The sequence below is a fragment of the Stegodyphus dumicola genome, chromosome 8 (assembly GCF_044657685.1).
Source record: "Stegodyphus dumicola isolate Sdum_Otavi_A_Nest chromosome 8, ASM4465768v1".
Lineage (NCBI taxonomy): Eukaryota > Metazoa > Arthropoda > Arachnida > Araneae > Eresidae > Stegodyphus > Stegodyphus dumicola.
This window is the reverse complement of record NC_140775.1, coordinates 86,637,630-86,655,354: the sequence shown is the minus strand read 5'-3', so window position 1 is coordinate 86,655,354 and position 17,725 is coordinate 86,637,630. Positions and strand designations below refer to the sequence as shown.

General features: G+C 33.7%; 1 protein-coding gene across 2 annotated transcripts in view; it reads left to right on the top strand.

Moving 5' to 3' along the window:
- Window positions 1-11,404: 11,404 nt before the first annotated feature.
- Window positions 11,405-17,725, top strand: part of Xpc (DNA repair protein complementing XP-C cells homolog) — an 81,187-nt gene continuing 74,866 nt past the window's right edge. The window contains exon 1 of one of the 2 annotated variants that reach the window (XM_085822078.1): window positions 11,405-11,542. The gene's annotated coding sequence lies outside the window, so the exon portion shown is untranslated. The remainder of the gene's footprint in view (window positions 11,543-17,725) is intronic. The other variant, XM_085822079.1, reaches the window with a different exon arrangement.

Here is a 17,725-nt window from a genome sequence, read left to right as displayed (position 1 = left end):
TGGTATTTTACATGGATGTGTTTGGTGTAACTGCTTCCTTTTTCTTTTCTGGAAAGATTTATGCATGATATATTGTCCTCGAATACGATGTTAGCTTCCTGTTGAGCAAAACCTAAATCTTGCATCAGTTGTCTAATCCATTGTAGCTCCTGCAAGGTTAAGGCTAGAGCGATGTATTCAGCTTCTGTCAAAGATAGGGCGACACAATTTTGTTTCTTGCTTGTCCACGATACCGTACTGTTTCCTATTTGAAAGATATATCCGGATGTGGATTTTCTGTCAGAGGTATCTCCTGCCCAATCAGCGTCACTGTAAGCTTTGATGACTGGTACACCATTGATATAATTTGTAATTAATTGTAGCTCTCAGATATCGTATGATTTTAATGATACCGTTCCAGTCCGAAGTTGATGGATTTTCTACTTTTCTGCTAAGTATTCCAACAGAATTTGCTATGTCAGGTCTTGATACTGTTGCTAAATATAAAAGTGCTCCCACTGCTTCCCTATATTTCCGATTATCGGGAAAAACGTCATCCTGGTTGTTTTGGTTCTTCGTAAAATTCATAGTCGTGGGTGTATAGCTTAGTTTCTTTGGTGACTTTCCGTCGAATTTTTCGATCATACTCCTAATCTTGTTAGCTTGATGAAGTTTAAAGCTTCCGTCTTTTTCTCTTTCGATTTCAATTCCTAGATATGTAGATACTACTCCAAGATTTCGAATGTCGAAATATTCTTTGAGAATTCGTTCAACTTCTTGAATTAATTCACGTTTGTCGCTTGCGACTAATATGTCATCAACATAAACGATTATGTACGTTCTTGCATTTTTCTCGATTAGTGTGACGGAACATGGATCAGCCTTTCCTTGAACGTATCCTTGTTTGATCAGGATTTCGGCTATCTTGTGATAGGTTCTGCCTGCCTGTTTTAGTCCGTAGATACTTTTATTCAGTTTACAGACTTTATTTGCTTCTGAAGCGGAGATGTAACCTTCTGGTTGCTTCATATATATATCTTCTTTCAGATCTCCAAATATCTTTCAGATCTCCAAGCTGTTTTTACATCTCAGTGAGTGATTTACGTGCATCTTCTTTTGAGCTGCCCTATTGCCAAGATAGTCCTTATTGTGGTATACTTTACGACTGGTGCGAATGTTTCGTCGTAGTCGTGCCCAAATTTTTGGCAATATCCTTGCTACTAAACGAGTTTTATAGCTGATAAAATTTCCTGAAGCGTCGGATTTTGTTTTAAATGTCCATTTGTTTCCAATTGCTTTCTTTCCTTTTGGAAGATCGACTAGTTCCCATGTTTTATTTCTCTTTAATGCTTCCATTTCTTTTTTCGTGAATTTTAACCACAGTTCCTTCTCTTTGGTAGGAAAAGTTTGCAGTTCTTGCCAGTCTTTAGGAACTTTGATTTCTTCATTCTTAGCCATGTATGAGAATCTGTTTGGTGGGATTCCTTTAGTCGTTCTCTGGGATCTTCTCGGTAATAGGGGAATTTCTTCTGTTTCAATTCCTTCCTCTGTTGTAGCATTTAGACATGGTTCTGTCAATTTATTTTCTTTAAAAGGCCATTCTATTTCCTCATGCTGATCATTTAATTGGCGAGGCATTTCTTCTTTTTTGTTTTCATCGAATATTACGCTTCTTCTGATCACGACGTTGTTTGCATGTGGCATGTAAATTCTATATCCTTTAGTACGGTCACTATATCCAACAAGAATTTCTTTTCCTGCTCTTTCGTCTAGTTTGCTTCTTTTCTGCTTTGGAACTAGACAATAAGCTGTGCTGCCGAAAACTCTGATATGGCTTAAGTTCGTCTTCTTATTATTACATAGCTCGTAAAGTGTTTTTTCAACTCATCTTGATGGTAGCCTGTTTTGTAGATAGGTGGCTGTCATTACGGCTTCACCCCAAAATTCTCTTTAGAGTCCTGAATCGAGTAGCAGGCATCTTGTCATTTCCATTAAGTATCGATTTTTTCTTTCTGCTCTACCGCTGTGCTGCGGTGAATATGCTACAGAGGTTTGATGTTCGATTCCCTCTACCTTTAGATATTCTTCAATCTCTTTGCTTGTATATTCTCCTCCATTATCTTTTCTTAAGACTTTTGGCTTCTTTCCAAATTTGTTCTTCGTCATGGTTACAAATTGTTTTAATTTGGAGATAGCTTCATCTTTTGTAGCTAGCAGATAGATCGTTGTGTATCTCGAATGATCGTCGATGAATGTTATGAAGTATTTCTTTCCTCCTAGTAATGTTGTACCGATTGGTCCACAAATATCTGAATGTATCAAGTCTAGAACTGATTTTGCTCTGTAGTTGTTTAGCTTGGGATACGGCAATTCAGTTATTTTGTTTCTGATACAGCATTCGCATTCTTTTTCCTTTTTGGCTTCTCCGTCAATCCTTATTCCGGTTGCCAAGTCATCATTCTTTAGCCTCTTGATTGCTTCATAATTTCTGTGTCCTAGTCTTCTATTCCAAAGACCTATACTATTTTCACTTCTTTCTGCAGCTGCGATTTTGGCTTTTTTTCTTTGCGATTCAACTATGGTATATAAATTTCCTTCTGCTTTAGCAATTCCTATGGTTTTATTTTTCTTCTTTATTATGCAAATATCTTCTTCAAATTCAACTGTAAATCCTTTCTTTATAATTTTGCGTACGGATATCAATCCTCTTTCTAGGTCAGGAACGTACAGGCCATCTACGAGTCTCACTTCTATTTCGTTATCTTCGTCGTCTGTACAGTATAAGTATCCTTCTCCTATACCTTCGGACTTCATATGCGTGCCATTAGAAATTGTTATCTGCTCAGTTTTGCTTCTATCCAATTTGATGAAAAAGTTTATGTTATCGGTCATATGACAAGTAGCACCTGAGTCAACTGACCAGTTTGAGTTTTGAAATTTTCTTTCTCTGGTGACTTTGAACGTGTAATTCTCAGTCTTCTCAAAATTCTTATTTTCGTTTTCATCTTCATATTTATCCTCGTTTACAGCAACTTTCGTTCTCTGTTTATTTCCATAATTTCCTTTATTCGTTTGCTTTCCATTCTTGAAAAATAAGTTACTTTCGTTTTTGTCTTTTTCTTTGTAGTTATTTAAGAATCTGCATTCTTTTTCTAAGTGTCCTAATTTTTTGCAATAATTGCATCTGTGTTGATTGAAATGCTTGAATTTTGTGTTAAAATTCGTTTTGAAGGCAGTTGTTTCTTCTGTTCGTGTGCCTTCTTTTCTTCTCAGGGATTCGTCGATGAGTTTCGTTTTCATGTATTCCAACGTTAGTTCTTCTGGGCATGCTTCTAAAACTGTAATAAGATTTTCGTAGCTTTTCGGTAAGCCGCTTAGTAAGAGCGCTGCAATGTGACTGTCCTTCATTTCTTCACCGATTCCTCGCAGTTCGTCTACAATTTCGAGCATTTTGTTCATGTGTTCTTCGAATTTGTATTTATTTTCTGCTTTTAACGTATACAGCTTTCTGAGAAGGTAAAGTTTACTGGAAAGATTCTTTCTTTCATGAATTTTCTTTAATTCATTCCATATTTCTTTGGCCGTGGTTTTATTTCTTATGTGTACGATTTGGTTGTCTTCTACGAGTACACTAATGGTAGCTTGTGCTTGTGCATCTCGTTTTGTCCGTTCGGCGTTTATTTCTTTTGATGTATCATCAACGATTAAATACCATAAATTTTCCTTTTTCAGGATCATTTCAAGTTTGTATTTCCATATTTGATAGTTGTTATTGTTTAGTTTCATGATCAAATATTTATTTTCGCAGCTTGTAGCCATTTCTGCTTCTGTATTTCGAATGCGCAGTACACAACTATGCAGTTTTGTTTCGCTTTTGAAGACGGCTTGGCTTTTCCTTTTTCGGATTATCCAGCGGTAATTTATGGCAGAGTACCTTTTTGTATTTTTTATCCTTGATAGCTTATCTCGATATATTTTATGCGTTTAGTTAAAGTAAACATACGCTCGGTCTCGTAATCTATTGTTGAAGGTATTCGTGGTTCATTTTTGCTTACTATAACAACTTCGCTAAATCGAGACGAGCAGATGAATAAAACAGAATTTAAAGTTCTTACCTTAATAAAGTGTAATCAAAGCTGCGGATGTAAGGAACACGATCATTATATTAGGAAACACAAAATAACATATTTATTGGGTATTAGAAGAAAAAATATCTAGCGATAATTACAAGCGTTGTTTACTATCCACTGCATAACGCGAGAAGTGAGTCATACAAGGAGAAAATATTTCTCCTTCTTTTTGGATCAAGTCCAGTTACAGTTAGCGGGGGGTGAGGGGGAAATTAACGTCGATTAATTAGCGATGAAGCTGTACACTATTTAAATTATAATTAAATAGTGTACAGCTTCATCGCTATCGTTATAAATTGGTCCACATTTATCATACTTAATGGTCGGGTGAAAGAGAGTATAGATAATGCGGATGACCGTAGTGTCAATACAAGTTCTAACACGGATAGTAGCTCTAACCTCAAACGATGCAATTTACCTAAATTGAATATAAAACCTTCTGATTCTCAGTTAATTAGCTATTTGCCATTTTGGGCACAGTTTAAGAAGATACATGAAGATAAAGAATTAGATGATTGTGACAAGTTCCAATATTTGCTACAAGCTGTATAACCTGGAACTCGAGCTAGGCATTTATTGGAAAGTTACCCGATAAATTACCGATACTTCAGAAAAATATTGGAAAGTTTTGCGAGATTTTCAAGAGCGTTATGGGGGCAAGGATATTCTTATCGAAGTGTATGTCAGGGAATTGTTTAAATTAATTACAGCAAATGTTTAAGCTAGTGGTAAAAACATATTATCATTTTGTGACTTGTTACCAAGTAGAAGCACATTTAAAGTCTTTAGAATTTATGGGGCTTGGTATAGAATGTAATACAGCCTGGCTGTATTCCATGTTAGAATCTTGCTTAAGAGCATGGCAGAGATACAATATTAGGGAAAATGAAGGTTCTGATAGTGAAGCGAGTTTTCCAAAGTCGAGTTTAACATGGTTAATGAACGTTTGAAGAGGAGGTAACGGGTGAAGAAAGATTACAGTTAGCTAGGTGCAGGCTTTGAAAGTATTATCCCAAAAGGGAAAGTAAAAGAGAAAATGCTGAAAAGGGATAACAAGTGCCCTACTGCAGCTGGTTTATTCGCTGCTAAAGAAATGTCGTGTTTGTTTTGTGGTAAATCTCAAGAAAGTAAAGACTGCGTAATCGCCAAAAATCGTTCTCCCTAGAGGAAAAATAAAGAAAGTCAGGAAAAAGAACTGTTGTCTGAAATGTTTACGTTTTGACCACCGTGCCAGTTTTTGTTCGCTGTCATGTCTGCTCAAAACCTCATAGAGTCTCCCTATCCTGAAATAGGTAAAACGAAAGGAATTAGTGTTAAAAACAAAACCCCAGGGAATATCCAGAACACACTCGCAAATCAGTGTTCAAAGGAAGTAGCCCTCATGACACTATAAATACTTATTAAGGGTAATATGAAAATTGATTAGGGCCTTAATGGGTCCCAAAGGAGTTATATTTTGAAGAGCACCGCGAAAAAACTTGCTTTTAAGCCTCTCGCTACAGCAACTATTAACCACACGGTATTTGGAGGTGCAGAAATATAAGCTGAACTTTATATAGTAAATTGACCAAGAAAAGATATATGGGAAAATTCCACTCACTTCAAAGGAGTCTGTTCTAGAAGAGCTTAAGAAACATAGACTATGGATACCAGATAATGGTACTGGTTGTCCAGAAATAGAAATTTTAATTCGCAGCGATGTTTATGGCCAACTCCTGATGGGGCGAATCAAGCAGCTGAACAATGGTCTAACAGCAATTCAGACAAAACTTGGATGGACAATTTGTGGTGCGTTAGAGAATCCATTCCAAGGTTACGGGAGTAGTGGTACAGCTAACGTTGATGACTAATTAATCTCTGAGACAACTTAGCGTTCCAGATTTATGGCGGCTAGACACAATAGGAATTAATGATACCGCTGAAACGTTGTCTAAGGAGGAAAAAGAAGAACTAGCCCATGCCTTGTTCCTTAAAGAACTTACAAGAAGTAAAGATGGGCGTTACCGTGTTGGTCTTCTATGGACTTGTATTAAACCAACATTCCCTCAAGTAGAAATGAAATAGAAAGAAGGTTTTTAGCGCTACCAAAAGAATGAAGAAGTTAAATAAATTTGAAGTTTATGACCTAGTCTTCAAAAACTGGCAGAAAGATAATGAAGGAAGAAAGTCTCAAAAGAGGAATTAGAAGAAATAGGAGGCTACTACTTGTGTCACCATCCAGTTATTAAGCCAGAAAGTGCCACTACGTCTATCAGACTAGTTTTGACGCCTCACGCAAACTTGGAAGAGTACCATGCCTAAATGACTGCCTCTTCAAAGGCCCAATTTGATCGAAAAATTCCAGCTGTATTATTGAGATTTCGAGAAAGGGTTATTGCTGTTATACCCGATGTTAGAAAAGCCTTCCTCCAAGCTGAAGTTCAGGAAGAAGATCGCTGATGTTTTAGATTTTTATGGTGGCAGAAGGCAAGTAAAATTAAAGTCTATCACTATAACAGTGTTATTTGGAGCTACCTGTAGCCCTTTTTTCCTCAACGCAGCTATAAAGTACCATCTGAACAAGAATCCAGAAGAATTCAAAGCAGACGACAAACTCCTGAAGTCCTTCTATATTGACAACTGCTTAACGTCTATAGACAGTGCATCCAGATTAGAATAATTCATCCGGAAGTCAACTGAAATTATGTCTGAAGCTAAGATGGATTTGAGATCATGGTTAGTCGATCCTGTAGAAGAAACGGAAAAGTTGTCATCTGAGAACAGAAGTTTGTTTGAAGGAGATCTTACAACTCCAATTTCGGTTTGGGGGATTAGATGGGATAGACAGAAAGATTGTTTAATGATCTGCAATAAATTTGACCCTGAAATAGAAACTCTTATTAAAGGAAAGATCTTGTCTATAACACAAGATATTTACGATCTCATTGGTTTTCTCGTCCCAGCATTGTTGCCAGCCAAGCCTAATGACTCAGGAGGCCTGGTCAGCTAAGTCAGAATGGGATTCTCCGCTTCCAGAGGAGATTCAAAAGGACTTTCAAAATGGTACAGTGAATTGAAACAATTATATAACTTAAAGGCAAACAGGCGTATAGGTTACGAAAATAAAGGGAAAATGGTTCATGCATGTTTTTTGTGACGCGAGTCAGAATGCATACGCAACAGTAATTTTACTGCGCTGTGAGGATGATGATAGGATTTCTGTACAGCTTCTAGGAGAAAAATCACGACTTGCTCTAAAAAAGACTTTGACAATGCCGCGTCTAGAACTTCTTCCTTGGGTTTGGGAGACAGATTAGTAAACTATATTCGTGAGGTTCTGAATTTCCTTACATTATACCAGTTTATCACTGGAATAACTCTTCAACAGTTATAGCATGGATACGAAGAAATGACCAATGGCGTACTTTTGTGAGTAGCAGAATAAGAGAAATATGCAAACCCACAGAATCACGTCAATGGTATCTTGTCCTGGGTAATTTGGGCGGTCCTGCCATCTCGCGGTTGTAGCCCCAGACACCTTATCGAGACGAGATGGTAGGAGGGACCAAATGTTTAAAGGACAAAGAAAATAATTGGCCCAAGTCGGAACAGGTTCCTAATAAAGATTTAGTTATGTCAGAAGAAAACTGCAATATCGTTATTTACCTGTGAAAAAGTAGATCAATTCATGAATTATGAAAGAATTCTGAAATTTTGAAGATTTGTAAATATTGTTAATAAACTGCGTCATTCAAATTAATCAGACGATCCTACGTAACGCTTAATGCAGATCACTCTTGCCCAATCAAGTAATTGCAAACCAAAAGTTTTATAACTCGAACTGAAATTTTTGACTCCCTCCCTTCTTCCTCTGAATTGATGAGTCATTTTTCGCTTCAACGTCTATGCTGCGTGGATGCTCTAGAAACAGGCACGACTGGAGTGCCAAGTGAATTGTGGCCACAAATTTGAATTAAATAAAAAGGAAATTAATCCGGCTTGATTTTTCCTCTTTAATATGCGTCAAGTATCTACGCTAAACAACATTGTTATGCTTTTACATCTCAGTGTTCTTACGTCAGTGCTTCCAAAATTGTACTTTCATTGCATTTTTAGTCGGACAGCATTCAATCAGGTGCTATTAACCACAATGGAACATTTACTCCTCAGTTGAATTCTGTAAAATTGTATCTGCAAAAGTTAACTGTCTTCGTTCATCTGCAAGCCCAGAAAACAAAAGTTTGAACGCCTCGTGAAAAGAAATACTGGATTTAGTATTTCAGCCACCTTAACAATAGCGGATAAAATAAAAAGAAAGCGTTCATCACTACCAGAATTCAGGGTACAAGAATCAAGGAAATTACATTGTAACATCGAAGCATGGTGCGCGAAAATTGATTTTTAATAGCATTATAGGCAATGTGTTTCTCAACAAGTATGAAAGTGATTTAACGACGTCTTGAAAAGTGCTTCGCTTATTTGGAAAGTGAAAGATTTTCAAAAGTGGTATCGAAATGTGATTTATTTCTTCGGTTTCAAATTAAATGTTCAAATTGTTTTCCATTGAGGAAATCAAGTGACGATATTGAAAAAATGTGTTTTGATCTTACGCGATAAAAAATATATTGAGTTTTCTCTAATTGCATCATTATAAATAACTTACTCGATAATTGATTATGTTTTGAAATCTGAAAATATGATGTAGCGCTGCTTTAAGAAAATATCAAATTTAAATGTATAAGTATTTTAAAGTTTTATTCAGAATTATTTTATTCAGGGTCTAAGTATTCAGATTTTACCCTAAGCTTTTATTTAAATGTATAAGTATTCTAAGATTCATTATTGATATACAATAAATTATTAAATTTTATTGTTATTGGTAAGTATAAGTTTTGTCAAAAATTTTGAATTAATTTTAAGAAATTTGGAATTATTTTTCTAACAAGATTAGAATTTGGGAATTATTTTGTTAATAAGAGTATTGTTTGAAAATTTGAATATAAAATTTTTTTAAATTATTTTGAGAAGAATGTGTATATGAAATATAAATGAAATAGTTATTAAATGGGAGAGTATTAAATATTGTTAAAATTAATAAAGAAGTATCAAAGATTTAAGAAATTGAATAATCGTATTAAAATTTATATGGGTACTTTTCCGCTTCGCCGGCGCAAATCTCGCCAAGCAGATTTTACTGGCGACAACATACAGTATACACATAAAAAATGTTAACAAATCTTAGTTCTAAGAATTTTTTTATTTTGAAGGCATAAACGTTTTATTATCGTTTAAAATTTTTTAAAAAGCCAATAAATGAAGACAATAAATTTGTAAAAAGACGTTAATTTAAGAATTTATTATGCTTTCATGGTTCAACAAGCTGATTCTTCGGTTCATATCACGTGACCCCAAGTGATCTCATCTCATGTAAACTACGCTACAAAAATCTAATTCTCTCGGTAATTATCTACATTAATTTCAAGTTAAATCTTAATTTGCAATACAAGTTTAAATGTAAGAATTATTTCAATTCGTACCAATAGCTTTCTCAGAAATTATGTAAAACCACAGCACTTTACTTCGCTAGTGTATTCTCATTAGAAATGATGAATTTAACCCTTGACTTTGCCTTTTCTATATTTTCGCCTTCGGGTGAGCGGTGTGATAGCATTCTAATTGACTTAATTACCGCGAATGGCTTTGGGCATAAAATTGTACTATCTGGTAAATATTTTATGTAATTGTATGCCAGTATTCAAAGAACCAATCAATCTGATAAGAAATGGTTGTGACTTGTTTTGAAAATGAGGCGTAAAAGGTTACCCACGAGGATATTCCGTTTGGCATCAGTTATACCATTATTGACGACTTTACCGCTTGCGCCGGCAAAACGGAAAAGTACCTTTATACGATAATTTAATTAAGAATAAAATGTATTAAAATTTGTTTGGAATTATGGTAAGTGAATGTTATAATTATCAATCATTGTATGTTAAATATAAAGTATTTTGAGAGAGTACTGGTTCAGAAACAGAGGCCTGTCTTGCTTCGCATAATTAATCCTTTTATCCTCCTCATATAATATAAACTTTGAAGGCTTCCACTTTATTTAATTTTTCTATAGGAATTTTATTTTTTTATCATACAATAGAGTGTGATTTAAAAAAATATATATAATTGAATGTATAGTGCAGTTCAAAAGTCCAGTTGCCTTTAAGGAACGGAGGCCAAAGCAATCCTTAACCACTCATGAAAATTCAGTTCGTTAAAGTAGATATGGCCAAATAGCTGGATATGTGTGCATTAGGGGGAAGCTGTGGGGTCTTCCAGTTTGTGTAAAATAAGAAAATTGTAAAATGTAATAATAAAAGTAAAAATCTTGATTTCAATAATGCTATTACAAATGATAAAGTATTACTATTAATTGGAAAATTAGTATAGTGTAAAATTTTCAGATTTATGATTATTCGTAATAATTAATGGGTACATAAAATTTTCATAATTGTGATACTGTGTACAAAAATGTTTGGAAATCCTTTTCTGAAGTATCAAAATTGTTCCAGAAACAAGAACTTTTTATAGATTGAACTTAATAGGACTTTAAAAATGTGCAATTATTTAAAAAGAACTATAGTGCTAAAAATTATTATTGAATTAAAATTTTACGACTTGCAATTTTTTTTTTTTTTTTTTTTTGGAAATCATTGTGTTCTCACTATTATTAAAAAAAATATATTGTCTGCAAAGGGATGATTTTAATTGAAGAGTTAGGGTTGGAGGCAACTTCCCCTTGATAAGTCTTGTCTCCCGCTTGCTCAACAATTATTCACTTATGCACTTTTTTAAACTTTTTAGGATTTAAAAAAATTAGGATTAAATTTTTTTTTTGGAATTATATATTTATTCATGGATTTTGATACTTGCAATTGATTTACATGTACTCTCAGAATTTAAATGATATTGTAGATTAGTTCGCAGCAATAATTAATCATTTATTTGTTTGCAATTAAATTTCCTTATTTAAAATTTAATTAACTTTAAATTTGCTTATACAAATGTTTGTTAAATATATATATATATATATATATATATATATATATATACATACACATACATATATGCGTGCGCGCACGCGTGTGTGTTTGTATGTGCATATCTGTATATGTGTGCGCGTATGTATTCATACAGATTTGTTTCTTTAATAAAAAGTTAACAGTAGCAAAATAACTCATTCATACGTTTAGGTTACTAACAATTCGTTAATTTCCGCTAATTTTGGACGCATCCTTGCTAGCTTTTAACCTCAAGATCTGGCAACACCGATCGAGCGCGGAATTTTCGCGGTTTCTTTAGGCTTTTAATAATGTACATGTGTTTTGATTTCATTTTATGTAGAAAAAGTGTTTATCTTGGGTTTTTTTGGAGTTGACGAACATTAAAAATTAAATAAATTGGTAAGTAGGTTTTGATTTCCTTTCCTTATCCTTAAATGATAGGACATTTAAGCATAAAATAACACAACAAAAAGGACATTGTTACGTAACAGAAGATCCAAAATTTGGATTAGTTGTTTACTAATCCAAATTTACTAAACCCGCGTCCCGCCGATAAAATAATATTATAATTTGATATTTCTTAAATACAAAGCTGTTTTTAAACAAAAATATTAACCAGGAAGCACGCGCGCTCATATGAGTTACACAAATGCGCGCACTCCGTCCATAAGTAAAGTGACCACATTTTTATATATGCACACTGTGTGTGTTGAAAGTTTGAAGGATTTTTGTGAAAGTGCAGAAATTGAATATAAAGAATTATTGGTTACAGCAAAACACGATGGCTAGCTCTTTTACCAGCTGTAGAAAATATTTTTAAAATATATGAACCATTAAAATCATACTTTTTATCACAAGCTAAATGTCCAAGAATATTGCAGCTCTTTATTGAAAATGACACATCACAAATTTGGCATCAGTTCATCCACAACCAAGTTACATTATTTCACATTGCTGTGAAAATTATTGAAGAGGACTAAATTTCAATAACGGAAGTGTCAAAGGAAATCGATAATTTAAAAACAAAACTGCGAGAAAGAATTGATAACAATTACATTCCTTTAGTTATTCGATAGGACATTACTAGGTTGGAAGAACAAGGTGCCATTAAACAACCTGATTTTCCAAAAGAAATCAGAAATTTTTATAATAACTGCTTGGAATATCTTGAAGAACAGACAGTTCAATTCGAGAATATTAAAAATTTTCATTGGGGAACATAAAAAAAGATATTATGGGAATATGTGAAAAAATCTTTTTAATATATTAGTAAACATTTTCCGAAAAATAATACAGTCAAAAATCTTTAATCCAGACGTCCATAATCCGGAATGATCTATAATCCAGACCTCAAAGCTACAAACTTTCTGCGCATGCATAAACGCATAATTTCTGCACATGCGTTTAACGTATGACGGACGGTATCAGCTAAGCTAAAATTATCTTATTATCTATTTCAGTTAATGTTGCAGATTGCGTTGTTTCTTAATCTTCTAATTGGATCCGGCTTATTATTTTTTGCTGACTGTTAGAGCAATTTTATAAAAGTAAGCTTGAACTTTCGATTATGTCAAAAAGAATTTCCGATTCTGGAGCTGCCAAAGGATCTACAAAGCGAAAGCATGTTTCGATGTCCATCAAACAAAAAGTGGAACTTTCTGCAAAAAATGGATAAAGGCATATCGATTGTTTCTCTAACCATTCCGCAATCTGTTTATCAACTTCACGCTGCTCTGAGGGGGGAGGGGAATATCGCGCCGCACAATGAACTGGTAGTTGATCTGTCAGCACTATGCTCATCTTCAGGGCAGATGTTTTTATTTTATTTGACTTATAATTCCTTACTAAATGTAGTATTTCATCTCGATGTACTCCGTCTTTGATATGATTTAAATCAAATTCCTCGTCATTATAAATATCACGAATACACATCAAATAATTTTCTGGTTGCAATTTTCTAATTTTGACTATGCGTAATGTATGCTTTACATATGCGCGCGTTGAAAGAAATGTTTAATAAAGTAAACAAATAAATATAAAGTTTTTTTTTTTTTTTTTTTTTTTTTTTTTTTTTTTTTTGTAAATTTTGATACCCTTTAGATCATAATTGCTCTTTATTTCATAAATTACTGTTTCATATTTTAAATTTTATAATTTCTGCTTGCCATCTTACCAGATTTAAACTGATGATCTATAATCCGGAAAAACCGATAATCCGGAATCGCCGAAGTCCCAACGAGTCCGGATACAAAAATTTTGACTGTATTTGCAAAAATTATCTTTTGATGAGGTGTCATTTTAAAAAATATATGTTACTGAAGAAAAAATTAAATGTTCATTGTCTGCAAATGTGGAAACAGACAAAAAGATGGACGGAGTTATTTCTTCATTTTAAACAGATAATATTTCTTATGAAAATATTTTGAAAATTGTAGAACAAGCGCTCTCCCTTCTAGGAACAAATGCAGCAATGAAACATGTTTTTTTCTAGTATCAATAAAATATGGTCAATTGAAAAATGCAGTTGAACATTAAAACTTTAAAATATGTATTAAGCGTAAAATATAATTTGACAAATTCATGTGAGAAATTTCACGACATTTTAATAAATGATCCAAATCTATTGCAAAGTACCATATTTGTCGGCATATAAGACACACTTTTTGTCTTAAATTTGGTCTCAAAAAAAGTTACCTGCATCTTATATATGAAAGACACAGGTTAACTTTCAATACTGAATGCTATTTTTAGCCCGGATAAAGGTCTAGACACACATAACTTTTTCTACATCTGCCATAATTATTTTTCGAATGCGTTAAATGTCTCTCGCCAAAAAGCGCCAAAGCTTGAAGCTGATGTCGAAGTTCGAGCAGGTTCGACGGTCACATTATGTCTATGGAGCCTTTCCTTCTTTACATAGACTTTCTTTGACTCAGCCGACACACGTGTTGGTATTGGTGCTACTCTGTATAAACGTGTCGGTATTGGCGCTTAAAACTATTTGTTTTAAAAAAAGACCCTGGAAAATATGACTGCAGGAAACAAGAGATCAAGCTATACAATTCAGTATAAACTAGGAGTGTTAAACTACGCCAAAGTGCATAGAAACAGAGCAGCAGGAAGGCATTTCGGTCCACCACCTACTGGAAAAATGATACGTACTTGGCGACTGCAGGAAGATCAACTGAAGACTGCTAAAAAACAAAAACATAACCTTCGATGCCCAACTCCATCTTGGCCTGAAATTGAAAATGCCGTAAAAATGTGGGTGATAGATAAGAGGAAATCTGGGATAAGTGTTTCAACCAAAATTATAATCAATGAGGCCAAAGGATTTGCAGAAAAACATGGGAATCAGAACTTTTCAGGGTCTGAGGGCTGGTGTTACAGGTTCATAAAAAGGCAAGGCTTATCAATGAGTACAAAAACAACTACTGCACAGAAAATGCCAGCAGATTATGAAGAAAAAATACTAGCATTTCATAGGTTTGTTATAAATGCATGCAAGAAAACTTCTTTTGAGCTCGGTCAAATAGGAAATATGGAGGAAATTCCATTCACATTTGATGTACCATCCAACCGTTATTCGAAGAAGGTGATACTAGCGATGACGGAAAGAGTAGTGATGACGATATTCTCGTTTTCGATGATGATGATAGTGAAAAGGATTTTTATGGTTTTGAAAGTGATTAAAGTCTAATTTCATGATAGGCAATGTTTTCCTTGAATCTGTGTTTTTTGTTGTTTCTGCTTTATTTTGTATTTTGTTTGATTGCTTGCCATTCATTCATTTATTCATTATTGAAATTTACATATCATGTACAAAATAGCTTGCCATTTGTTAATTTTCCTTAATAAAAATAATTCAAAAAACACGATTTGGTAATTGCATTCAAAAATCACGATTTGGTTTAGTAATTGCATTCAATGATTCTTTATTTGGCTTTTACGAAATGTGAGAATTAAAAGAAACCAATTTTTATGTTATTGTGGGCCTTCTAAATAAGGGTGCGTCTTATATGCCATCAAATACGGTATTCACTCAGATAAAAAATATGACCGTGAAAGAAAACCATACATTTTTTTAAAAATAAAATTTTAAATTAATTAAAAAACATAATATTCAAATTTTAGTTTTTACAAATATTTTTATAGTTACCAATAGTTAATAATAAATATATTTTTGTATATTTATAGATAAGTAAATGAATGTATACAATCAAATACATTTTTTTTTGAATTATTGGTCTGCTTTCATAACTAAATTACAATTTTCATTTCATTCCATTTGTCCTGCTTTGTCTCAATAGAAATGTGGTCACTTTATCCGTAACACCCGATTCGTGTTTTTTGAAGAAAATATTGTAAATCTTCAGAAAAAGTGTCACTTTTATGTGAATAATAAATTTTATGATCAAATTTAAAAAATATACACATTAAAGTTTTTCATTTCTCTAGATGCTTTTATGAAAGGAAATTCCTTAAAGGAATAGAAAATTGTATTATTTATTAGCATAGGAAAAAAATAGTATAGTTTTACTTTGTATCAATTCTTATTTCTTTATTAGCACTATAGACAGAGAAAAAATATGCAACAGTAAATTTTAGCAGCAACTGAAGAATGTGTTTTCATGTGTTCCAAATACAAATATTTTTCACATTCGGCGAAGCACGTTTTCATTTTTCCTTTTTCCTGGGCAAACACTGCATCTTTTTTTATCTTCCCCCCCAATCATTTTTTCTTGTTTTCAGAATTTATATCACTGTGAGAATCAGTATCATGTAAAGTAAAAATTCATAATCACTTCCATCCTCATTTTCTTCAATACATTCTTTGCCAGTTGATGCTGCATGTAATAACTTTTGCAACATTTCTTCATTGCAAGATAAATAATGTGGCATGTTTGCTGCTTTCTATACTATCACAGATCAACTATATAATAGTAACTCGAATAGGCACGCTGAGTTTAAAAGACCTGATCCAATCTAAAACAAGACTTCAAATCAAAGCCCCAGCAAAAAAAACTTCAGAAACAGATGTCAACCTAAGATGCGACTACACTAGACCTCAACAACTTGTATGAAATAGGCATGCTTTAAGAAAGGTTTGTTTATTCATGCAAGTCCATTAGACCCATTGCGTGTGCTCGTGGGTTAATTGTAAGAGAAATATACTATAATGCCTGCTGGTCATTTCGGTATTGTTTGTCATTATGTTTATCAAACAATATCGAGCACGTTTTTACAGTGCTCGATATTGTTTGTAAACCAGTTTTAATTTAAAATTTTATAAATAAAAAGAAAAAACATCATAACCTTCTAAATTCCTATTTTCTGCGATATATTTCTCATTTAGCATTCATAAATATTCTTATTCAGAGAGAATCAGGTACCGTAATTTCCGGAAGAAACGCCGCTGCGTTTACAAGTTTAAAACTTAAATTTTCAGTGGGTGCGGCGTTTCTACCCATGTGGCATTTAGGTGCACTAAAAATAAAATATTTCCGATGATGGTCATTGTACATAATTTGAATAACCTTGTCATTGTACATAGACTAGTTCTCTTCCCACACAAAAGACCACTCAGTTGCTTTTTGCGAACGTTATTTTGTTTACCTTCTTTCCCTCGAACGGACGTACATGCCTTATTCACCCTAAATGGGATCTCAGAACAATAGCATTCTTCCCCCTTTCAAATCAGCATTCTCATCAGTTTGAATAGTCTCTCTCTTCTGCCATTCGCTGAATCTTTCCAGGACCCATCCTCTCCCCACCCCTGCCTTTTCTGCAATTTTTTTCAAAGGCTGACACGACTCCACCTGCCTCGCAATAAGGAACTCTAAGGTATTTTTCCTTCAGCATGAATCGATTTTTCTTGGCATTCTGCCAGATACAGATCCCATCAGTTTGGGTACAAGTACTTGCTGGATAGTTTTTAAGTAAGAAGGGAGTAGAAAAATTTTGAAAATGGCACAGAAGCTATACTGCTGGTTTTAACCTTAATGTAATTTCATGTGCTGAACAAATTGAAAATAGAGCAGCAGCTCGAGAGTTTGAAGTGGATGAGAGATGTATTTGAATTTGACGTTGGAGAACTGAAAAAGAAGAACTTAAAAAATATGCCACAACAGAAATGAGCTAAAAGAAGTGGTACTGTAAGGTGGCCAAATCTAGAGGAAGACCTTGCAAACTGGATAAAGGAGTAACAAGGAAAGGGAATGGCAATTTCGAATGTAAAAATTCGCTTACTAGCAAAATTTATAGCAAAACAAATGAACATAAATGATTTCAAAGGAGGGCCTTGCTGGTGTAGCAGATTTATGAAAAGAGAAAATATTTCTGTGCGTACATAGAACAACAGTCGGTCAACAATTACCAATGGACTGGCAGGATAAAAAGGCATCTTTTCTAAAATATATGACAGATATTATTGACAAGAAAAAACTTCTTCAGTCACAGATAATAAGTATGGATGAAACGCCATTAGCTTTCGACTCTCCTGCAAACAGAACTGTTGATGAAACTGGTGCAAAAATTGTATCTGTGCTTATGACGAGGTATGAAAGAACGTCATTTACATGT